This window comes from Triticum dicoccoides, chromosome 3A, assembly GCF_002162155.2.
Source record: "Triticum dicoccoides isolate Atlit2015 ecotype Zavitan chromosome 3A, WEW_v2.0, whole genome shotgun sequence".
NCBI lineage: Eukaryota > Viridiplantae > Streptophyta > Magnoliopsida > Poales > Poaceae > Triticum > Triticum dicoccoides.
The window spans coordinates 472,379,459-472,391,691 of NC_041384.1; the positions used below are offsets into that span (position 1 = coordinate 472,379,459).

The window sequence follows — 12,233 nt, forward strand, 5'->3', positions numbered from 1 at the left end:
AATTGCATGGTAATACACGCACATCAGAGCTGATAACTTACTTAGCCCAAACATGATAACTTTTACCAGGAAAGAAAAGTTTGAAACACCCCCGGTGACTCATATGTAAATAACATGATGGTATACGCATAGTAGAGCTGATAACTCACTTACAAACAACACGATAACCGGGGTAAAAAGATGTTAAAAACATACCATCGACAACTTGTGTGTAAATAGCTTGATAATATAGACTCACGGATCTGATAACTTAAGTACAAACACCACGATAACTTTGATCCGTGAAAAAAGTTGTTGAAAACATATGACCGATAATTTTTGTCTAAATAGCATGATAACATAGACTCTCGGGCCTGATAATTTAGGTACAAACACCATGATAATTTTGAATCTGGGAAAAAGATGTTAAAAACATATCACTGATAATTATTTGCGTAAATAGCATGATAATATAGTCTTTCGAACCTGAAAACTTAGATACAAACACCACGATAACTTTGCCCCATGAAAAAAGTTGTTGAAAACATACCACCGATAACTTCTATGTAAATAGCATGGTAATATACGCTCCAGACCTAATAACATGGTAAATAAACAAGCGATTCGGGTGACAAAACATTTTGAAATTTCAAAACAAAAAGAACCCGCAATGACATTAGCTTTTCTGCACTTTAGTGCATTTGCATGTGGGGAGAAAGTTGAAAGAAGTCATTTTTATGCCCGAAATTTGCCTATGTAAACATCATGGTAACTAATGTAACATATATGTGATAATTGGCATACCCTATGCATGGTAACTTTTACGCAAAAAGAAAAGTCGTCGGAACATATCAACATGGGATCTAGTTTCGAAGTTCTCGCCGCGACGATTATTTTATGTGAAAACAATTTTTCGATCGGAGCGATGGTTTGGCCTACGAAACATTTTGAATTTTTTGAATCATGAAGGAATCTATAATGATGTCATCAATTTCGTCTCACATGCATGCATGTAATTAAGCTCTCTAAAAAATGCCATGCATGTACATGATAGAGAAAAAAATCGCTAATTATCACATGTATATGGAAAAATGGACTGCATGCAATCCCGATGTAGAAGGACTGCATGTGAATCGTCCGGAGCTATCGCTAAAATCAGGACTTCTGGAAGATAGCACTGTCCTACAACAATATAGCGAGAACAACACGATGACGGTAGAGATGCGGGAATCGACTATCAAGCATCAAACTAAAGTCACGATAAGTACGCAGGGTGCTCATCCTCGTCATCGCACGCTGTAAGAGCTTTGGAGATGTCATCCATGGTCGGCCTGTTGCTCCTCTCCTCCATGCACGATAAGGAAATCTTCACCATTTCCATGGCCTGCCGAGGGTTGAACTGCCCGTTCAGCCTGTTATCCACTAATGACATGATGTCTCCACTCGCCACCACCTGCTTCAGTGCCTGCGCGATCTGCCACATCTCTAGCCGCTCCGCGCCGTCCGTGGTCGTCTGGTCAGAGATCCTGCTCCCAATCACGATCTCCAGAAGCACAATGCTGTAACTGTACACATCGACCTTGGCGTCGACCGGCAAGCCCAGCGCCCACTCCGGTGCCATGTACCCCATCGTCCCCCTCATGTGGGAGAGCTGCACGCCGGTGTCGGCGACGTCGCCATTGCCTATGGGGTTTCTTCCGGACAGCTTGGCTAGCCCAAAGTCGGCGATCTTTGCGTCGAGGTCGCGCGTGAGCAGGATATTCTCCGGCTTGACGTCGCAGTGGATGACCCACTCGAGGCACTCATGGTGAAGGTAGGCTAGGCCCCTGGCCGTGCCCAACGCGATCTTGAACCGCTCGCTCCACGCCAGTGACTTGCCAATGTCCTTGCCGAACAGGTGCCTGTCCAGTGACTCATTCTCCACGTACTCGTACACCAGCAACTTGTGCTTTCCCTCGGAGCAGAACCCCCAGATCCTCACCAGGTTGATGTGGTTGATCCTCCCGAACACCGTCATCTCCTCCCAGAACTCCTCCTCGCCCTGCACCACGTTTGTCAGCTTCTTCACCGCCACCACGGTGGTCTTATCAAGCACGCCGCGGTACACCACGCCGGAGCCGCCGCGGCCGAGCTCCTCGTTGAAGTTCCCAGTCGCGTCCTTGAGCTCCCGGTACGTGAACCTCCTGAACTGGGTCGCCATGACCAGCCTGTATCCTGCCTGCAGCGAGCTGGGTATGCTCTCCTGGCTGGACAGGAACCACCACGCCGCGGCGACGATTAGAAGCTCCAGAAATCCAAGCACCGCGGCGAACGCAAAAAAGTAGGACCATTTTGTGCCGCCGCTAGGTGTCCCGTACGTGTCCGCGTATCGTGGGACGATGGCGGTACGAGAACCGTTACGATTGCAGGCGAGGCCCGTGGCATGTACCGACAGCTGCGGCGCGGTGGCGTTGAGGTTGAGATCGCTACGCACCTTGAGATATATGCTTCCGGGGAACGCCGGCGACGTGTAGCCGTTGAACAGGACGCCTTTTGGGAAGCAATTGCCCCGGCCATCCAACCTGTAGGCGAAGGCGGCGCAGGAGCACATCTTCAAGCACATGCTCTTGCAGTATTCGAAGGTGACGGACTGGTTGAAGCCGAGGTCGTAGCCGTAGAAGTCGGTTGCTGCCACCTGGACGAACGTGAACCGCTCCGACGCCGGAGCTTCGCTGCAGTTGGTGGTTCCGGTGGGGAGGCTGAACGTTGGCTTGCAGCCCTTTCTCCAGTCCTGGCGGTCGACCATCTCGTACCCCGGCGCGCACGAGCATCGGAGGGACGGTTGGTATTCGCAGAGGGCGTTCTTGCCGCACAGCCCGTGCACGGAGCACGGCTGCTTTAGCGCCGCCCACGTGACCGTCATCCTCCGGCCGCGTTCAGGCTGTAGATCCTCACGTTTCCGTCTTGCTCGATAGTTAGCCGTCTCTTGACGCTGGCGGCGCCCAGGTCGGAGGCCTCGACTCGCAGGTTGTCGCTGGAGAGGAACACGCCGGTGTTTTTTTTTTGGAAAAGGGGACGTGCTCCAGCCTCTGCATCAGAAAGATGCATACGGCTCATATTATTAAAAGGATAAACCAGTAGTATAGTACCGAAAGGTCATAGTCGAAACTAAAACAAAATCTGTAAAAAAAAAAGCCCAAAGCCACAACCGGCTGGCAAAACAATAGGATCAATACATGTCTATCCTATTACATGACCGCCATCCAAACCGGTTGAAAATATCCCGAGCTACCATCTCCCATCGGGTAGACGCAGTAACCAAACGCTCCCTGGCCTCCGTCGGAGTGAATAGCGACCACATACGGATGAACGCCGTGGCCCTGAAGATAACCTGCAAAAAGTGAATGTTTGTTGATCGGTTAAAGACTAAGTCATTTCTACAATTCCATATTGCCCACAAAAGTGCACAAACGCCAACCCGAATGTGTCTTGCAATGTCAGAATCCACCCCATCTAGCCATGTTCCAAATAACATACTAATAGAGGTGGGCTGACTAATATTAAAAGCAATATGAACCGACCGCCACAGAATCTTAGCCAACGGGCAATCGAGAAAGAGGTGTTTGATGTTTTCAGAATGATCACAGAAGCTACATCGAGACGGACCTACCCAATTACGTTTTGCAAGGTTATCCTTAGTCAGAATGACTTGTTTATGCACAAACCACATAAACACTTTAATACGTAAGGGTACTTTAGCTTGCCAAACATGTAAGGAGGTAGGGATGACAGAAGAGTTAATGACATCCTGATACATTGATTTGACCGAGAACACACCGTTCTTAGTAAGTTTCCAATGCAACTGATCAGGGTTAGAAGACAACCGGACATCCATTAAACGACGAACCAGATGGAGCCAGGCCTCCCAACGATTTCCAACAAGCGTCCGCCTAAAGTTGATATTGAGGGGAACGGATTGTAAAACAGTAGCAACATAGTCACCTCTACGTTGGACTATGTTATACAAAGAAGGATATTGAAGTGCTAGTGGGGTCTCCCCAAGCCACGTATCCTCCCAAAACCTCGTCGAGGTACCATTCCCAACAATAAATTTAGTCCTGTTGAAAAATATTTGTTTAACTCGCATCAAACCCTTCCAAAAGGGCGAGTCGGAAGGTCGCACAGTCACCTGAGCCAAGGTTTTAGCAAAGAGATATTTATTGCGTAAAATCTGTGCCCAAGTGGCCTCCGTCTCAGATGACAACTTAAAAAGCCACTTGCTAAGGAGACATATATTTTTGATTTCCAAATTTTCAATACCTAGGCCACCTTGGTCCTTAGGTCTGCAGATAATATCCCACTTCGCAAGTCTATACTTCCGTTTAAGCTCATCAATTTGCCAAAAGAATCGAGATCGATAGAAATCTAACCTTTTCCTAACTCCAACCGGAACCAAGAAAAAGGATAACAGAAACATAGGCATACTAGTAAGGACCGAATTAATCAGAATTAATCGACCTCCATATGACATGAGCTTTCCTTTCCAACAGCTCAGTTTCTTTTCAAAACGATCCTCAATACATTTCCACTCATTATTAGTTAGCTTACGATGATGAATGGGTATCCCTAAATACGAAAATGGTAAAGAACCCAATTCACATCCGAACAATTGTTGATACGAGTCCCGGTCATCATTTGCTCTTCCAAAGCAAAACAATTCGCTCTTGTGGAAGTTGATTTTAAGCCCAGACAATTGTTCAAATAAGCAAAGCAGCAGCTTCATGTTCCTTGCTTTCGCTAAATCATGTTCCATAAATATGATAGTATCATCAGCATATTGAAGAATGGATATCCCGCCGTCTACTAGATGTGGAACCAGGCCACCTACCTGTCCTGCATCCTTTGCCCGACCTATTAAAATAGTCAGCATATCAGCCACTATGTTAAACAGGATCGGTGACATAGGGTCTCCTTGCCGTAGCCCCTTGTGTGTTTGGAAATAATGGCCCACGTCATCATTCACCTTAATCCCGACACTTCCTTTTTGCGTTAAAGCGTCAATTTGATTTCTCCAGGCCGAATCAAAACCTTTCATACGCAAAGCTTGTTGAAGGAAAGGCCATTTGACTTTATCATATGCTTTTTCAAAATCCACTTTAAAAACTACGCCATCAAGTTTTTTGGAGTGGATTTCATGGAGCGTTTCATGCAAGACAACAACCCCTTCCAGGATGTTTCTATCCGGCATGAAAGCTGTCTGGGACGGCTGAACTACTGTGTGTGCTATTTGTGTAAGCCTGTTTGTCCCCACCTTAGTGAAGATTTTGAAACTCACATTTAGCAGACAAATGGGTCGAAACTGCTCAATCCGAACAGCCTCTGTCTTCTTAGGCAGAAGAGTTATCGTCCCAAAATTGAGCTTGAACAATTGAAGCTGCCCCTCAAAAAACTCGTGGAACATGGGCATCAAATCTCCCTTGATAAAATGCCAACACTTCTTGTAAAACTCCGCCGGAAACCCGTCCGGCCCTGGAGCCTTGTTATTCTCCATTTGAGTAATAGCCTCAAACACCTCTTTCTCCGAGAAAGGAGCAGTCAAGAGCTCATTCTCGGCAGTCTCAAGTTGAGGTACATCCTCAACCCTAGACTCATCCAACGACACGAAAGTCTCTACCGGGGGACCAAACAACTGTTTATAATAATTGGTAATATAATCTTTGAGATTATCCTGACCAACTATCGTCCCTTCATCTTGTTCTAATTGGAAAATTCTTTTTTTTACGATGCTTCCCATTCGCAATCATGTGAAAGAATTGAGTGTTATCCTCGCCTTCTACGATTTTGCGAACCTTGGCTCGCAATGCCCACTTCAATTCCTCCTCACGGAGAAGCTTTTTAAGCTGCATCTCTGCATCTATCTTTGTTTCCAACTCATTGGAATCCAAGATAGAGGTTTCTGCTTTAGCTTCGAAGTTTTGAATGATTAGAAGAAGTCTGTCCTTCTCCACCTTATAAATCCCATGCGTGTGCTTAGCCCAGCCACGAAGGAATCGACGGAGATGACGAATCTTGGATTGCCATCTGTCGATAGGCGTCCTACCTCCCGAGTCCATAGCCCACTCTCTAGCTAGCAACTCGAGGAACCCTTCTCTTTCAAACCAGGCAAGTTCAAACGAGAAAATATTCTTGTTTCCCACAAAATTTTGAACTCCTGAGTCGACTAGTAGCGGTGTATGATCCGAGACACCTCGAGTCAAAGCCTGCACCGTTACCAGGGGAAACTTCTGTTCCCACTCGACACTAGCTAGCACACGATCAAGTTTCTCAAAAGTCGGGACCGGTAACGAATTAGCCCAAGTGAATTTCCTACCCGAGAGCTCGATCTCTCTAAGATCCAAACTTTCAATGATAGTGTTGAACATAAAGGGCCATCGACCGTCAAAATTGGCATTATTCTTGTCCTCTTTTCTTCGGATAATGTTGAAATCCCCTCCCACTAAGAGGGGTAACTGTTCATTACCACAGATGCGCACCAAATCTGCCAAGAAATCTGGTTTGAGTTCTGGTTGTGCAGCACCGTAAACTGCCACCAAAGCCCAATCAAACCCATCTGCCTTAGATCTAACCCGAAACTTGACAGCGAACTCGCCCATAACTACGCTCCGAACCTCCAACGATTCACCCTTAACCCCAAGTAAAACCCCGCCGGATCTTCCCCGAGGTGGGAGGCAATGCCAATCAAAATCAACCCCCCCAGACAAAGTGGCAAGAAATTGATTGGTGAAATTGCTTCTTCCAGTCTCGGACAAAGCAATAAAATCTAAATGATGTTCAAGAGAAGCATCCGCTAGAAACCTCCTTTTAGCCAAGTCCCTAAGACCTCTGCTATTCCAGAAAATGCCTCTCATAAGTCATCATGAAATTTTTTGGCAGTACGGATCCTAGCACTCCTACGCACTGCGGAAACTGGATAGACCGTTCTTTTCCATGTCCGCTTAGGCTTCACTTGACCATCAACCTGAACATAGCCCTCATTCTCAACTTCTAGCACTAAAGGCTTATCTACATGAAGAGACGTCTCAGGCTGTGAGTCTTCCTCTGCCTCGAGACATGCAGGATCAAGATCGGCACACATACCATCGAGAACCCTAACCCCAAGCGCATCAATCTCCGAATCATTCATTGGTTTAACTGCAGCTATGTGACGAATCATATCTACCGCACGCTCAGCTTCCAAATCAAGAAGGTCGTTAACTGATTTAGCAATTTGAAGATCATTATTACCAAGTGAAATTCCTAGTTGATTTGCATTATGGATGATTTCATTATCAGAGAAATGCAAAATGGAATTTGACTTAATAACAGACATACCGGTGGTGGTCTCGACGTCCTGCAACTTGGCAGCCCTCAAAGCACACCGCAGTTGAATGTCATCGACGTCCGGCTGCTCCTGCAACCTCCCGCTGATCCGCCTTCCCTGGGTGACAGGATCCGGGATACCACCAAAGGCGATGACCTCCTCGCAGGAAGCCCTGCAAGGGGAGAGACCTCCTGCCCCTCCCCCCACAGCGACGCCCCGGGTCGCCGTCACCTGCGTAGGAGAAGAAGTCGGCGGCGCCGCCTGCAGCCCGTGAACTGACGTCCCACCAGCAGCTGGCTCTGGAGCAGCCCACACGCCGCGCACCGAGGAGGAGACAGTAGCTGCAGTGGCTCCACCCAGCCCACGTAACACGGTGGTGGCCGGTGAGCCGACTACCCCCTGCCCTGGCGCACTAACGGTGGCGTGAAGAGGTGAGGACTCCTCCCTAGCCAGGGAGGCCGGACTGGCCTGTGAAGACACCGGTCTTTGACCAACAGCCGACCCTCCCAGAAGATCAGTAGCCGGCACTGAAGCCGGCAAGGACGGAGAGCGCGGTGCGCGGGCCTCCTGCCCGCTAGACCCGTCCGAGGCCCGCCGAGCCTCCGGAGTGGTCGTGACTACTGCGCTGACCCTGAGTCCCGACGATCCGCGCACCGGCAAATCAGAGAAGGACCTGATCGAACCCCCGGCCAGCTCCGCCGAGTCGTCCAAAAGAGTCGTCATGTCCAGCCGCGGTACCGGCGATGAAGGAGGAGAAACAACCTCCTGTGCAGAAAGTCTATCCGTTTCCTCAGCCCTCAAGACCTCCGAAATCACCGGTGGCACATGCTCAGACGGATCATCCAGCTCCACACGATCACTCCAAAGACGAGGAGGCGCAGAAAAAGCCCCTACGGAGCCAAGCTGAAGCATGTTGGATGGTGCCGAAACCGGTGTTTTCCCCTGAGCAGACTCTGCTGGCTTAGACGAATCCACAGGCCTGGAACCCCTGTCACCATCACCGGGTGTGTCATCTCCACGGTACCCAGAAGCACCTCCCCCCTCAGAGGTATCCATAGGTAGCAGCTCCTCAAAATCCTGAAACAAGTCCGGATCCTCATACTCAACATTCAACATGTAAGCAATACCCGCATAACACCATCTGACCACATCCGGCAAGAACTGAATGTTAGCCACGCTTATCAACAAACGAGCTACACCGTGAGCACGAGTGAAAGGCATATCCACCTGCTCCGTCTTACCGAGCAAGGACCCCAAGCTCCACGTGACAAAGAAATCATCCAAGGGCTCGGAAGGTGCCCCCGAAAATCGAACCCATATCTGAGTCAGTGGTGTGCCCTGCGGTTCCTTCTTTTTCCACTCATCAAACTGCAACACAAAGCTAGTTCCAGTAACTCGACTCATGCCAAACTTGAGAATCCTCTTCTGATCCTCTTTAGAAGGAAAATCCACTTTGTAAGACTTATCAGAGAGTTTCAACAAAGACCATTTGAAATTCCCCGGAGCCAATTCCCGCAACTGCTGAATTATCTGGGCTTCAGTGAGCGGTCCGGTGACCACCTTAACCACCCCAGGGAATGAGGTTTCAACGACAGGAGGCACCGAAGCCACACTTGGTGACTCAAAGAACATCAACTCAGAGCAACAGAGCCCGTAGATATTAAGTGCCGGTTTGGGTCCGAGAAGAAGCGGACACTCAGCCGCTACATGCTTAGGTTTCCGACAAATATCACATAGCTCAGCAGAGCAGTCAACCATGAAGTGACCCGTCTCCCCGCACCGGAAACAGACTAATTTTTTCTTCTTAGCCGCCCACTTGGACACCTTGTCACCTCCGGCCTTCTCCGAACCTTTATCAGACTCCGCATCCTCCGATTGTGCAATCATCGGTACAGACACATCAGCGAGAGCCTTAACCGTCTCCACCACTGCCTGGGTTAGACCCGCCTCATCAGTGTCCATCTCAGCAGATTCCGAGGCTGCAGCCCCGGGCAAGTTACGTGGAGGGCGCCTATATCCACCGCGCCCACCACGGAAGCGGCCACGGAAGCGGGTCGGGCCAACCGCACCCTCAACAAAGTTCCCCGGTGGTCCTTGAAAGCCCCGGCCAGCATAACCATGATCCGTCCAAGCGTAGCCTCGCCCACCACCGGTGGACGACGAACCTCGGTGAAGACCCTGACCGTATGCGTTGTATCCATCATCTCCCCACTGACCATGGGGAGGATTGCGACTGTCCCCCGCGAGCACACCCGATCCACGGCCTGCTACACCGTTGGCAGCACCTCCCCGGCCGGCTACACCATTGGCAGCCCCTCCCCGGCCGGCAGCCATTTGCCTAGGCCAAGGTCGATGCGGCGGCGGCTGTGTGGCCCCATGCTGTGGCGGCGCCGCAGCCCTGGCTACAGCCGACGCAACCGGCGCCGGAGTCGAAGCCGCCGCCGCTGCAGGCGCAGTCGCAGCCGGACCCCCCGGCGCAGCCCTCGCAGGCGGCTTCGCCGGAGGCGGTCCCTTGGCCGGCGGCGGGGCCTTGGGCGGCATGACGTCGGCAGCAACCGCAGGATCTCGCTTCAGCCGACGCACCACAGCCGGCGGAAATCCAACGTGCCCGCAGCGGCGAACCCTAGTGCATACGTATTGGAAGCTGGACGATGATCGTGCATGAGATGGCAGTCGATCCGATGCGATCTCCTGTACGTCGAGGTCGGCCGGTTTTGCCTGGGTCTGTAACCCAGCTAGTCCCGGCCCAACCTTAGTAAAAAACCGTTGGCCCAAAGGCGCAACCTCGGATGGGCCGTCCGAACCTTCTTCCGGTTGAAACCCATCAGCGTTAAGCAAAAAATTCAAACGCGAGATCCGATCGGCACGGATAACGCTGGTTCTGTCGATCGCCGGCGCCGGCGCCTGTGCCGCCAATGAACGCCGAGACTTCTTCCTCTTCACCACTATCCAGGACCCCTCAGTAATGAAATCAGACAAAGTTGGTTTAGGGAGACTTACCTTTGGGAGCGGCCCCTTCCATGGCCGGATCGCCGCTGCCGCCGTCCGCCTATGAACCATCCGACGCACGATCTCGATCTTGTCCTCTGGTCCCAAACCTTGCCGTGCAGGATCATCAACTGGCACACTGCCATCGACTATGGCAGCCACCTCGTCTTCCGAGTAGCCAAGGTCGAAAGCCTCGCATATCACCGACGACGGCGTCGGCGAGTAGGCTACCGGTGAACCTCCGGCGCTGTCCCCGTCATCTTCGCCCTCTGGTTCAGACTCCGCGAGAGCCCACGCCGGTGTGGTCGAGGACGCCGACCCGTGAGCTGTTGTAGTTTGTCCGGCCGTTGTCGAACACGTTATGGTCCGGGTTCGGCCAGTAGATGCTGGCGATCTCCGGGCCGTCGTACAGGAGGCGCAGCACGTTGTCGTTGTCGTAGTAGAGGGCGTAGTAGCCGGCGACGAGCTTCTTGTCCTTGGACAGCGTCTGCGACGGGAGCAGGGTGTCCGTCGGCCAGTCGAAGCTCTGCCAGACGGCGCGGCCGGTTGACGGGTCGGCGATGAGAAGATTCCCGGTGTCGCGGAGGGAGACGGTGAGGTGCCTCTTGCCGCCAGTCTTGCTGTTCCACACAGTTGTCCCGTTGGCATCGGCCAGAGCCAGCTGGCCTTCGGGGCTGAAGGATATGCTGGAAACCCGGCCGTTCACCGGGGCGCCAGGGTTGGCCGTCCAGACGGCGGTCCGGTTCTTGGCGGCGGTGAACCAGACGGAGAAGTAGAAGGCGTTGTCGCCGGCCTGGAGGAAGCCGCAAGAGAAGGTGGCGTCCTGTGACACCAGGAACGGCCGCTCGTGGTCTTCCACCGACAGGGACGACCCGGTGCCCAGCGTGTGCTGTACCGATGGTGCTGCAGCGGACGCACAGGAGCGCAGCAGTAGATGAGAGATCAGATAAAGGATCGCTAGACTGGCGAATCTCGCCATCATGAATGTGTTGAGATCTTCTAGTTGATCGATCGACAAGGGAAGCAATCAAGCATGCTAGTAGAATTTATACGTCTGTACTACTTACAGTACGTGTCAGTTGCGTCAGGTCACCGGTGTTCTTCTACCTCTCCCACAGTAGCTACCTGCGACGGCATTGACCCAACTACAGCGTGGAGACGCAAAGTGTTTTATCAGGAAAAAAACACCGTTGACCCCTCAAGTTTCTGCAAATCTTGTTGTGTATGTTCATGTTTACATGAAAATACATCACGTTCGGAGGATTTCAGGAGGGGTTGACCCCATAGGCCGGCCACGGGGTTTTGGGCTTTTGGCCATGCCAGTGGAAGTGTCACTGATTGAACTAGAATATTTAGAGATGCCAAAGAATGATTGGGTCGGCTGGCAACAGAAGGTTGCTGGTGACAACCATTATACCTTATTAAGCTTTTCGTTTCTTTTCTTTTCCGGATACCTTAAGCTCTTATTCTTTCTTTTTCTTCAGGGGACCTTATAAGCTCTTATTCAAGGACATCGAGTGACGAACTAGAATTTTTCGGCAAGCTTTAGTTGTTATTATTGTGTTCTTCCAATGGCGTCAACATATGAACATCCTGGCTATGTTGGCTTGCCAGTTGCACAAGGTCAACGGTTGGCAAAATAGCCGCCTGCCTGATGCCCTCATCGTCATCTATGGCGACAGCGATGGATGTTTATCTTCGATTAACGACAACGGCTGCTAAGCTTTCTTTTCGGGATATGTATGTAGCATCATCAGGTTGCTCCGGTTGGAACCTGGAAGTTTCATGCTTGATACTATATCATTGTTGACCTTTTGTAATTCTGTCGTGCAAAGCAAGCGTCATTCTGAGAGCAGCGTTGCAGCGCCCGAGCACCGGTGCTCTCTATATTTGACTTTTTCAAATTCGTATTTTTGAAGTTTCAAAA

The 12,233-nt window shown here is 50.8% G+C and overlaps 1 pseudogene; it reads right to left on the reverse strand.

The window, feature by feature from the left end:
- Positions 1 to 1,234: 1,234 nt before the first annotated feature.
- Positions 1,235 to 11,285, reverse strand: LOC119268626 (annotated as a pseudogene).
- Positions 11,286 to 12,233: the final 948 nt, after the last annotated feature.